Genomic DNA, 11,561 nt, shown 5'->3' on the forward strand with positions numbered 1-11,561 from the left:
ACAAATTATGTCAGTGGGTGGCAACTGCAATATTAGTCTAAGCAGATAACATTTAACTATAAAAAGGGGCCCAGTCTTCCAGCCTTCTCTCTTTTATTATTTTAAGATCAACATTGTTAGACCTAGACGGGATAAAATTTTGAGACAAAGAAAAATGTTTTATGTGGAGGCATGGGTCGTTTAGGCCAGAACACATTGCAATTCAAGAGATGTTTGCACCTAACCCGCTTGTTGAAATCTAGCAGTCGGGTAATGGCAATGATGATTTTTACAAACAACCGCCACCCACTCAACTGAGTTCAAAGTAGATGACTGTGTCATTTGTGGGATAAACAAACCGCAATTAAATAATCTGCTTCTTATAAAGAAAGCCTTTGATTCCTAAGCAGAAACTAGTAACTTTGTCCTTAAATGCATTTCAGTAAAGGAAGTGGCCGATACCTTGAAAGAGACAGTGAACAAATTCTTCCAACGAATTTCTTGGGTTCCACACAAAATAATTTCTCCAGAGTGAGGTCTGTACAGATGTTTGTGTTGAAACCCATTATTTTCTACTCAATTGATTTAAGTTTGTGCCTGTTTAAAATAAATTTTAAATTAATATGTGGTTAAAATTTGCTGAGGGACTTGGTGTAAAAAGTAGGGGTTTGGTCGGTGTGTATTTTTTCTTTAAGACTTTCTTGGTGAAGCTACGGCTGCCTACAACTTAAACTTGACCGACGAGACGACGATTTTCCCATGAAATGAAGCGCGCATCTATCTCCATTTGAGGCCCACTTCTTTAACCAGCAATATGGCAAAACATCAATTTGAAGTTTTATTCCATTACAAACACCCATGTAGTTAAAGTTAATGCTGTGAAAAATCCAACTTGTAGCAGTGAAATGTTTATAGAAGCATTCACTTAGCAGTTAAGCCAGGCCAAGAGGACACCACAGGATTCATGTGAAGGGAGACTGTAGAGAGGTTTTTGAGGGAAAGGGCACAGCAAGAGATGACTGTCGCTTAAAAAACTGTTGACTGGTTTAAAACAGTTTTACTTCTGAAAATGAAGATATCCTCGCATCTCCTCATGGTTAAACATGAATACATACCTACATACCCCTTTGGACTCACTGCATAGAATGACGATCTCCATTTTTTCCTGCTGTTGTTCTCCTATCCCACTCATAGGTAACTATGTTCAAAACTTTGTAATCACAATTTTCCTCTTAGGAAAGCACAGAGTAAAGGCCCAAGGCTTTCCTCAGAGGGGAAGCATTCCCCTATTCGTAGAATATGGTTCTTTTAAACAGCATCCCTATTTGATGAAGAGGACTGTGGAGAGAGAAAACTTTAAAAGTCACCAGTAAATCTTTTGGCGCTATCATTTTTATTCCAGTTCCCTTATACCAGACAAAAGCAACACCATACCAAGATCATTAGTAGGTTGATTTTGGAATTGCTTATCTTGTTGAATAAGCAATATTTCTCAAGACATTAATAAGTAGTTCTTCTCTTTAAAGCTGGGTGTAGTAGGATATAAACTCACAATGGAGCAAAACAGATTTCTCAAAACTAGACATTGTAGGGCAGCAAGCCCAGAATTTCTATTTTGTTTCCAGTACATGGTTTGATGAAGGTGGGCATGTAACCCACTGATCTGGTCCTTGCCTACATGTAAAATCCCTTAGCTGAAATATTCTCATTGTCTGGGGTGTTTGTGAAAAAGCTGCGTCCGTGGAAGCCCTCTGAAACAGATCATTGTAACAGGGAGAGGTGTGAGGTAGAATGCCTGTTTGACCCACCAGTCCGGTCTATTGCTTCAGCCATGGCTATTGATGCAGAAATGAACTCTACTGCTGCCTCTCAGGCAAGAATTTCCACTTTGAAATTCATTCATTCTGAAAACACCCCTTGGTTAGGCCATATTTCCTTTTCATTCAGTTGATGTCAGAGCCTGCCAGCCACTTTAAAGACTTAACCTCTTCACAACCATATAACACACTCTGCTGTTTATTTCAAAAACAATTCACAGACCGAAGGGAATATTTTCTCTCTATGGGGCCACTGTAGGCTTGTAACTTCTCCTTCCTCTGAAAACCATAGAAGAAAGTGGGCATTATCATCTGCAGTTAACTGTCAAATGCATTTAATGCTTTATCAGGAGAACTAAGGACGAAACTGTTCTCATCACACCATGTCAGGAAAGTAAATTGGGGTTCTCCACCATGTAGGGAATTAACTTTATTCCTTCAGTCAGAGATGTAAAATCAGGAGATCAGAGAATGGAATAAACAATATTTTGATGTAAACAGATGATCAACATGAGAGGAATGACCGTCTGGTCACCCGGGGGGTTTATTCAGTTAACACTTCCATCCCTTAAAGACAATGGCGTGCAATCAATGCATATAGGGCTTTTCAGGCCCGTTGCTAAGTGATATGCAGTGTCAACAGAAAAATGCCGGATGTACAGAGGACAGCTCCAGGCCCAGGAGAGATCAACACCCTCTGATGATATTTTAAACTTAATTCAGTTCCCGATGAAGATTGTGACAGGTTCCGTGGCCAGAGCAGAAAAGATGTTTGCACTTCAAAATCTGACTTCGTAAAGTTGCTCTGCTGTGTGCAAAGAGTGTTTAATTTGGTAACAAGTGAATCGTGGCCCAAACAGTATTTGGTTCAAATAGGGAAAGGCACCCAGCAGGGGCATCCTGAATATTCATTTCTTGCAAGGCACAGCAGTCATCTTACAATCTCTGCTTCAGTATCAGAGCTGTTCATTTGTCTCAGATTGTATGTGCATTCTCTCATTTTTTCATTTCTAAAATCTATTTTAGGAACAGCCCCTGAAGCCATTTTCAACAGCTTCTTCAGAAATTCTAAAGAAAGGAAAGAAACTTGAATAGGATCACATCACCCCATACAACCATGAAAACCTGTTTTGTGGGGCATTCTTGAAACCAGCCCAGAAGCTCTTAAGAGTTTTTGTATTTATTTACCCATTTCTTTCTCTCCCTTCTCTATCCCTCAATAGATTTTTATATTCAAATGCAAAAAGATTTCCATGTGCACTGAAGATTCATTTATGGATCGGTTTAGAAGATCATGCCATGATGTTGAGAAATGCAACTTTTTCATAAACAGATGTTTACAAATTCAGTCTTTGTACTCGGAAAAGCACACTCACCACAAAGAGCCTGTTTTCCATATTTGAAGGCAAAAATCCTTTTGAAAAAACCCCGTATCTCTAAAGTCCAGAAAGCGTTAACCTCAGATATATTGCTCCTCAAAGCCACTTCCCAGAGTCATCTTACCAAACCTGTAAAATGTTTTCCTAACAAGGCACTAGCTGATTCTGCATCCCTGGGTGGCTGCCGACCATAAACACTTGGTCACACAGGCTCTGAGAGTCGTGTAGACAGGAGGTGATGAGGAACACACTCAGTGTAGTCAATCCAGGAAGCGCTATTCCCCTGGCCGAACACAAGCCTTAAAAGAGCCCAAGTCACAGAATTTTCAGTGGGCAGGTTTCTCTTTTTTTTGTCCTCAAGAGTTTGGTTTGTTCATTAAACCAGTAAGAGCCCAAGAGCATTTTGTCTAGTGGGCTAAAAACTCCTGAAGCCGGGGTGTGTTCACACAGATTGAGAAGCGGGTGAGGAGAAGAACTGACTCCTTGACATTTTTCTTCCTGTCTCATCCCACGAAGCTAATTTTATTGGGTTGTTCTTGTCATGTTTAAGCTGCAGGTAGTAAGGGGGAGACTAAAGGCAGATAAGACCACACAAAAGCATTCCCAGGCCTTGTTTCCTTGACTCACGGGTAGTTTTCTCTCACAGAGGCATGAAAGCATTGTGGGGGCAATGAGGAAGCAGCACAGAGAAAACAAGCCAGCAAGTTATGACGAGGCTTGCACTGAGGCCACCTGCCACAGTCCCCCTGCTGTCTGCATCTCTCGCGGACCAAGATCCGCAGTCAGATCCATGCAAACTTTTTCATCATTTTCCAAGATGGAAAAATAGGTTTTTGAGCCTGTGTCAGCAAAGTAAATGGGCACATTATGAGAAGGCTAAGCAGAGGCCTTCTATATTTTTGGATTAACAATCAGGCCTGGCTCTTGATTGAGCCTCTTTGTCATCCTTGGAGCAAGAACAATCGAATGCTGGATGATAGGCGAAAGAAATTTCCCTTGTCAGAAATAGCTGTGGGCCCATAAAGACTTATTTGTCTACCAAAAGGTGCAAAATATCAATTGAATTGTTAACTGAAAATTAGCACAATTTTTCTTTTTCATTTTTTTCTTTTTCTTTTTCTTTTTTTTTTTTTTTTTGAGACAGAGTCTCACTCTGTTGCCTAAGCTGGAGTGCAGTGGCGCGATCTTGGCTCACTGCAAACTCCGCCTCCCGGGTTCACGCCATTCTCCTGCCTCAGCCTGCTGAGTAGCTGGGACTACAGGTGCCCACCACCACACCCAGCTAACTTTTTGTATTTTTAGTAGAGACGGGGTTTCACTGTGTTAGCCAGGACGGTCTCGATCTCCCGACCTCGTGATCTGCCTGCCTCGGCCTCCCAAAGTGCAGGGATTACAGGCATGAACCACCGTGCCCGGCCTAAATTAGCACAATTTTTCTATACGTATGAAAAAGGCATAACATTTTCATTAAATTCCAAATAAAATTATTTACAGTTTACTCTTTATAGTTATTGCAGTAAGCAAATTGCTTTACGTATGTCTTCCGAACTTACCCGAATCATCACATGGAAATCCATGAAGATGTGTAGTTCCAGTGTAATTGATGTGTAAATCCATTGTGTGTAGTTCCAGTGTAATTGATGAGAACTGCAGGCTATTTTAGCAGGAATATTAGGGTTTGGATGATGATCCAACTCGGGACTTATCCCTGACTTCTCAACTTCTTTGTATGTAAAAGTATTTTCTGTACAATCACTTGAGACAAAGATTACACCTTTGTTTATCCTGTACAAAGATGTTGGCGCTCTCCCATCGTGGCGGGAGGGTGTGCTTTCTACTTTTTTTCTAGTGTTTGTGCAAAGCCATTCACACTGTTTCTCTTTGTCCCTCTTGTGGCCAACAGGCTACACTGATAAACTCAGGCTGTGTAAGTGAAGACGTCTACAGCTACAGAAAGAGAATAAAAGTAACTAGGCCACACTAACAGTGGCCTATGATTTCCAAATCTTTACTGGCTTGAGTGTTGACCAGAAGACATGTTTGCTTAGGCCAGGCAATTTCAGGAGGTAAAACATTAGAACATGCCATGAAACAAAATAGCACAAAATAAAATAACCACAGGACAACATAACCCAAAACAGGACTGCTAGATGTTCTCTACGTAGATGTATAGCCACGAGTACATTTTAATTGAACTATGAAGCTAAGCCTGATTATCTATTTCTAAAATTCCCCACTAATATATTTAACATACATTTGATCGTTGTCGATCTGCTTTCTCTTAGACAAGATCATTGCTGAACTGGGGGCTCTCATCCCTGAGCTGAACATTAGAATCATTCAGAAGAACTTTAAAAATCTAGATGCCCAGGCCCCACATCCAGAATTTCTGTTTTCATTGGCTAGGGGTAGAGCCCAAGCAATGGTACTTGTTAATGCTCCCCACGTGAGCCATGGTTGAGGGCTGGACTTGTAGATAATGAAGTGGAAGTAGGTCTTGACAGAAGAGGCAGAATTTATGGAAGGAAAATCTATAATGGAGAAAAACATCCATTAATTTCTATTTTTCTGCAAATGGAGAACTAAATGCCATTATTTAATCTCAGCAGCAAAGCATCTTTGCTTAGCTCTAGGATCAATATATTCCACAGGAAGGTAGTTTAAAATCCATTGACTTAGGTGATTGGAAAGAGACTCCCAGAAACTGGAAAGTAGGTATTGGCCATATTCAGAAGTGTTCCGTAGCAGGTATCAAAATGCTGTAGAAATGTGGAGGAGGAAGAGGAGAGGTCAGGCATCAGGGAAGACTTCCCGGAAGAGGTGATTCTTGAAATGGGCCTGGAGTGAAAAGATTCCCAGAGAGCAACTGTGGGTTAGGTGAAGGGAGCTAGTTAGATATAATTAAGGTATCCCTTTTCTAAAGTTCAAGGACTTTCTAATGGAAAGGAGAAAAAGTATTTCACCTTTTTACCATGCTTTTTCTGCTTCCAGAATAGAAAAGGTAATAAAAGCTAATATTTACTGAGTATTCACTGTGTGCCAGACATTATTGCAACAACTTTGTTTAAAATCAGGTTTGTTTGTTTGTTTTAGACAGAGTTTCGCTCTTGTTGCCCAGCCTGGAGTACAGTTGTGCAAGCTCAGCTTACTGCAACCTCCACCTTCTGGGTTCAAGGGATTCTGCTGCCTCAGCCTCCTGAGTAACTGGGATTACAGGTGCATGCCACCAGGGCTGGCTAATTTTTTGTATTTTGGGAAGAGACAAAGTTTCACTATGTTGGCCAGGCTGGTGTCTCAAACTCCTGACGTCCAGCAATCTGCCTGCCTCAGCCTCCCAAAGTGCTGGGATTACAGGCATGAGCCACCGCACCTGGCCCCAAGAACTTTTCACTTAAATCCTTTGCACTTAAAACACCTAATTGTCAACCTATCTTTATGAGGTAGATATTGCAATTACCCCCATTTTACAGTGGAGGAAACTGAGTCACAGACAGGTAAAATAACTTGCTCAAGATCACACAGAAACTAAATGGTTAGTGTCTTAACCTCTCTTCTGCCTCTTTTCAGGTATGGTCTTCAGCAGAAGCCACCTCTTCCACCAGCAGCCCACAGCTCACTGGTGATAGATGCTGTTCTCAAGAAACTGACCTATCTACCATCTAAACCCAGCAGCTCTCAGGAGCCTAGACCCAATCAACTATGGCCTATGATCCACCAGAGCTTCAGGAAGAGAAAAGCACCCACGGCTCAGTCATTTTCTTTAGCCACCTAATCTCATCCTACATAAAAACTGTAGAGTGGTCACCCCTGCTTTTAAAAAATTTTTATAGGAGTGTGAATTACACCATTCTTTTTTAAAACTTTCTCCCTAAAGCAGTAAGTTACCACAAGTTGTGAATCCTGAGTGGCCTGGCCTAAGGAAGTCAAACAAAGGGCATTTAATATATGTTTTTCAGAATGCCCTAGAGAATTGATATGGCATAGACCAATAAAACTGCTGTTTTCTTCCTCTCACTTGAATCAGCTAATTCAATGTAGTAGATACTTATTGACCACTGGGTATGCCTAGGGTTTCTAATGTGAGAAAAGAGATAACACAGCCACAGAAGCTACTCTGACAGAAGGTAAAGAGGGAGGTATCCCAAGAAAATATCAAAATGCAATGGTCATTTGGAGGAGTATGAGAGGGAAGCGGAGATGGGCGGTGGGGGTGCTTCCCGGAGGAGGCCATGCTTAGAATAGGCCCTGAAGTCGAAGAGTTTCAATAGAAAGAGGCTGTGGGAGGGATGAAGGGCAGTCAATTCTGTTGAGGAGAGGGATCCAAAGTCACCTTTGGTTGCCTGTCCTGGAGCTGAAGGCCGACACACTGTACATGAAGCCCAGGAAGAACAAAGATGTTTGCTGCCAACTTCCAAAATTGCACAGGCCATAGCGTTGGGGGCAGGGAAGCTCTAAGGTCGTTCATATAAAGTAGCCAATTTACAGTTATGGTTACACTTGAGTCAATTAAAATGTTTTATTAGCAGGAATTTGAATCTCTTACCTTCATTAACATTTAACAGTAAATGGGAGAAAAAAGGTAAATAAAATATTATCTGGCTTTTTAAAGGTCATTTCAGACTGTGCGGTATAAAATGTGAGCTGAGAAGGGCGGGATGGCCCTTTGTGTGGATTTAGTACATGGAGCCCGCTCTATGTGTACATCTGTAGAGGTATGTTCCAGCACGGGCAGGAGGAGACACCTCATGGCGGGCGAGGTGCTCAGAAGTGGATTAATTATCGTCAGCACATTCGGGGCAGGGTGAGGGAAGAAGGAGATCTGACAAGTGAGAATTTTTTTTTTTTTTGCTTTAGATCGCAGGTTATAAATCATTTTGGGGTATGCAGCCCTTAGTAATTACTCCTATGATCAACACCTGCTGCTTAACAACCTTAGGCAAGCAGCCCAAATTGATTAAATTACATACCTAACCATTCCCCCAAAGGAAAGAAGCGTGAAGGGAGTCCTGTACTTGGGTCCCAGAGAGGACACAGAGGGCCTCGAGGAAGCCCCGTCAGAGTCGGGAGAGGCCATTCTCATGCCCCAGGCTGTCTGTGGACATTTTACATCAAGACCTACTATTAGTGAAAGCTAGAAGCAGAAACATAATAGTTTGGCAGGAATATAAACAGCCAACTTGAAAAGAAATTCCTCATTTTTCCATTTTTAAGATGTAGAGCCAGAGGTGATTAAAAAGTCATCCAAAAGCCACCCAGTGAATATTTCATCCTAACATGTCACTCCTGTAGATGAGACCTAAAGTGGTGGTCTGATCCTGGAAAGGCAGCAGGAAGCCAAGATGTTCCCATTGCAAGGGAAAGACCTTTCTTGAAATTCTTTCATCAAAATGAGTGAACCAGAAGGAGAAGTTCCACCTCTCCCGTGATGGAGTTTCTGAGATTTTGAGGTTCAGTTGATCACCGTCCTCCTTGCCCTATGTGAAAGATGGAGCAGGCAGAAAGGGTCACTCTAGACCTGAAGATACAAATCCTAGCAAGTGAGAAGTTTCCCTTTTGAAATAGTGACAGAATACAATAGTGACAGAAAACATAGTCTGACTCAAATGAGTAAATGAGTTTAACCAAATAGTTAACCAAATCAGTTTAACCAAATAGTTTAACCAAATGGTTAAACTCCCTTCCTGGAAGCAGGGAGAAAGCGTCACTCTAGACCTGAAGATAAAAATCCTAGTAAGTGGGAAGTTTCCCTATTTTTTTTTTTTTTTTTTTTTTAAAAAGAGACGGAGTCTTGCTCTGTCGCCCAGGCTGGAGTGCAGTGGTGTAATCTCCACTCACTGCAAGCTCTGCCTCCCAGGTTCACGCCATTCTCCTGCCTCAGCCTCCCATGTAGCTGGGACTACAGGCGCCCGCCACCACGCCTGGCTAATTTTTGTATTTTTAGTAGAGACGGGGTTTCACTATGTTAGCCAGGATGGTCTCGATCTCCTGACCTCGTGATCCACCCGTCTCAGCCTCCCAAAGTGCTGCTGGGATTACAGGCGTGAGCCACCGCGCCCAGCCTCGGAAGTTTCCCTTTTGAAGCGGTGACAGAAAACTTAGTCTGACTCAAATGAATAAGAGCTATTTGGCTAAACTCCCTTCCTGGGCCTTCTTCATCATGAAGACATTTGACTTTACCACATCTGAAAATAGGGGGGAAATGAATTCACAGAAAAATAAATATTTCCTAATTTTAAATAAACATTGGTAATCACAGTGATGGTATCCAAAGCACAATGCAGCTATATAAATACAGAGAACAACACTAGAAGGCAAAAGGAGAGTATTTACCTATATAAATATAAATCCAAAATCTGATTTTAACTTGCTAAAAGCATCTGGTCTAGTTCTCTAAATGTCAGAGGCATCTGCCCACTGTCCCTCTAGCACTACCTCAATTAGCAGCTGAAGAAATGGCCTTCCTTTTGTCCAAATCTGAAGATACATATCACAGCCTTCAACAATCCTGAGGACCTTTTCCTGTTCCATTTAACAACTTTATTTTGCATTTGATCTAGCAAAGGAATGAGGAAAAGGTTTCCAGGAGATGGTAAACTAAAGCTCCAAATAGCTTCCCTCAGGGATCTTCCAACCTGATTCCATTCCCTTTTCTTGTTGCAGAGTATATGCAAGGAACCTCTCCCCCACCCTAAGAAGTCTGGGGAGATCATTGAGCCTGAAAAACCTTCATCATTGAGGTGTGCTAAGACAGAGTTGGAGGCAGAGAGACGAGATTGTGCCCACTTTCCATGTCATACAGAGAAGTCAACATTCTCTATATGATATGCAAGAAACATGATATAAGAGATATGATGTATATATGTTATATATACATTTGAGTTCTTGACACATAGATATCTATGCTGTCTGGTTTTTTGTTTGCTTGTTTTTAAGATGGAGTTTCCCTCTTGTTGCCCAGGCTGGAGTGCAATGGTGTGATCTCGGCTTGCTGTAACCTCCGCCTCCCAGGTTCAAGTGATTCTCCTACCTCAGCCTCCCAAGTAGCTGGAATTACAGGCATGTGCCACCATGCCCGGCTAATTTTGTATTTTTAGTAGAGACAAGGTTTAACCATGTTGGCCAGGTTGGTCTCGAACTTCTGACCTCAGATGATCCACCCGCCTCGGCCTCCCAAACTGCTGGGATTACAGGTGTGAACCACCGCTCCTGGCCTGTGCTGTCTGTTATCCAAAAAGTTGTCATATTTGGTTCCTGGTAACCACAGAAACAATCAACTTTTAAAAAATATATTGAACACACAGCCAAAGTGAAGGTCTATATTTCTCCCTTAGTGAATGTCATCATGATTCAGTCCTACAAGAATTGTGTGAGGTGGGGTGGTTTTGTCTTACATGCAGAGAATGAAGTTGGGCTCCCAAAGAGAATTCAGTCTTCCCTGGTCACTGTTATACCAGACTGTATTTTCTTTCAATGAATCTGCCCTCTCTCCCAAAGGTAATTTGGAAGTAACAGGAAATGATCATTTATCACTACCAATATGATAGTGCTTTCTCACCCACTGTTTACACCTTGAAAGCAAGCACTGGAAGAAGCCTTAGAGATCCAGGCACTCACCCTAAGGGGCATGTGGAATGGGGCGAGAGGCTGGTTGTGACAATGACTGAGGTGCTGTTGTTTTGCAGTCCTGGATCTGTCCCATGCAGTGAAGAATTGCACGGCCCTACTCAGAAATGTCAACCCCTCTTGAGGAAACCAAGGCCCACAGTTGACTCTTAGATTCAAGCTCCCAACTCTCACTTCGTAGATAGTCACTGTTTCTGTAGTTGAACAATTAAAGAAGCAACATTGAAAAGAAAAAATAGACAAATGTAGATATCTCAATGTTGCCCCAGTTCTCCTGCACAACCGCCTAAGAAGTAGTAGCTCCAAGTAGGTCCTATTGTTGTAGCTCTAAGTAGCTCTAAGAAGGTTCATTGTTGTTCCTGCATCTCTGCCTTCTTCTTGATGCAAATATAATGAGCCCTTAGCAGCAACTCGCACCTGTCTTTTGCTGTCCTTCCATGTAAAGGGCTCTTCCCCTGTACCTAAACTCAGCAGGAAATTTCAAACCACTCCACAAAGACACCCTGATTCAACCAACACCTACTGAGCACCATGTATATGCTGGGCACTGAGCTTATTGCCAGACAATATATTATTTCATTTAACTGCAACTCAAACCTATGGTTCAGGTACTAAGTCCATGTTATAGGTAAGAAAACCAAGGCTTTGGGTGGCTTATATAAATTGCTCAAGGGTTCATGCCTAGTGACTGACCCAGGTGTCTATATTTCCAGTGACATCTACTGTTACTCAGTTTCCCCACACCCCAGTTTCATTGCATCTT

This window comes from Papio anubis, unplaced genomic scaffold (assembly GCF_008728515.1).
Source record: "Papio anubis isolate 15944 unplaced genomic scaffold, Panubis1.0 scaffold255, whole genome shotgun sequence".
In the NCBI taxonomy this organism is placed as follows: Eukaryota; Metazoa; Chordata; class Mammalia; order Primates; family Cercopithecidae; genus Papio; species Papio anubis.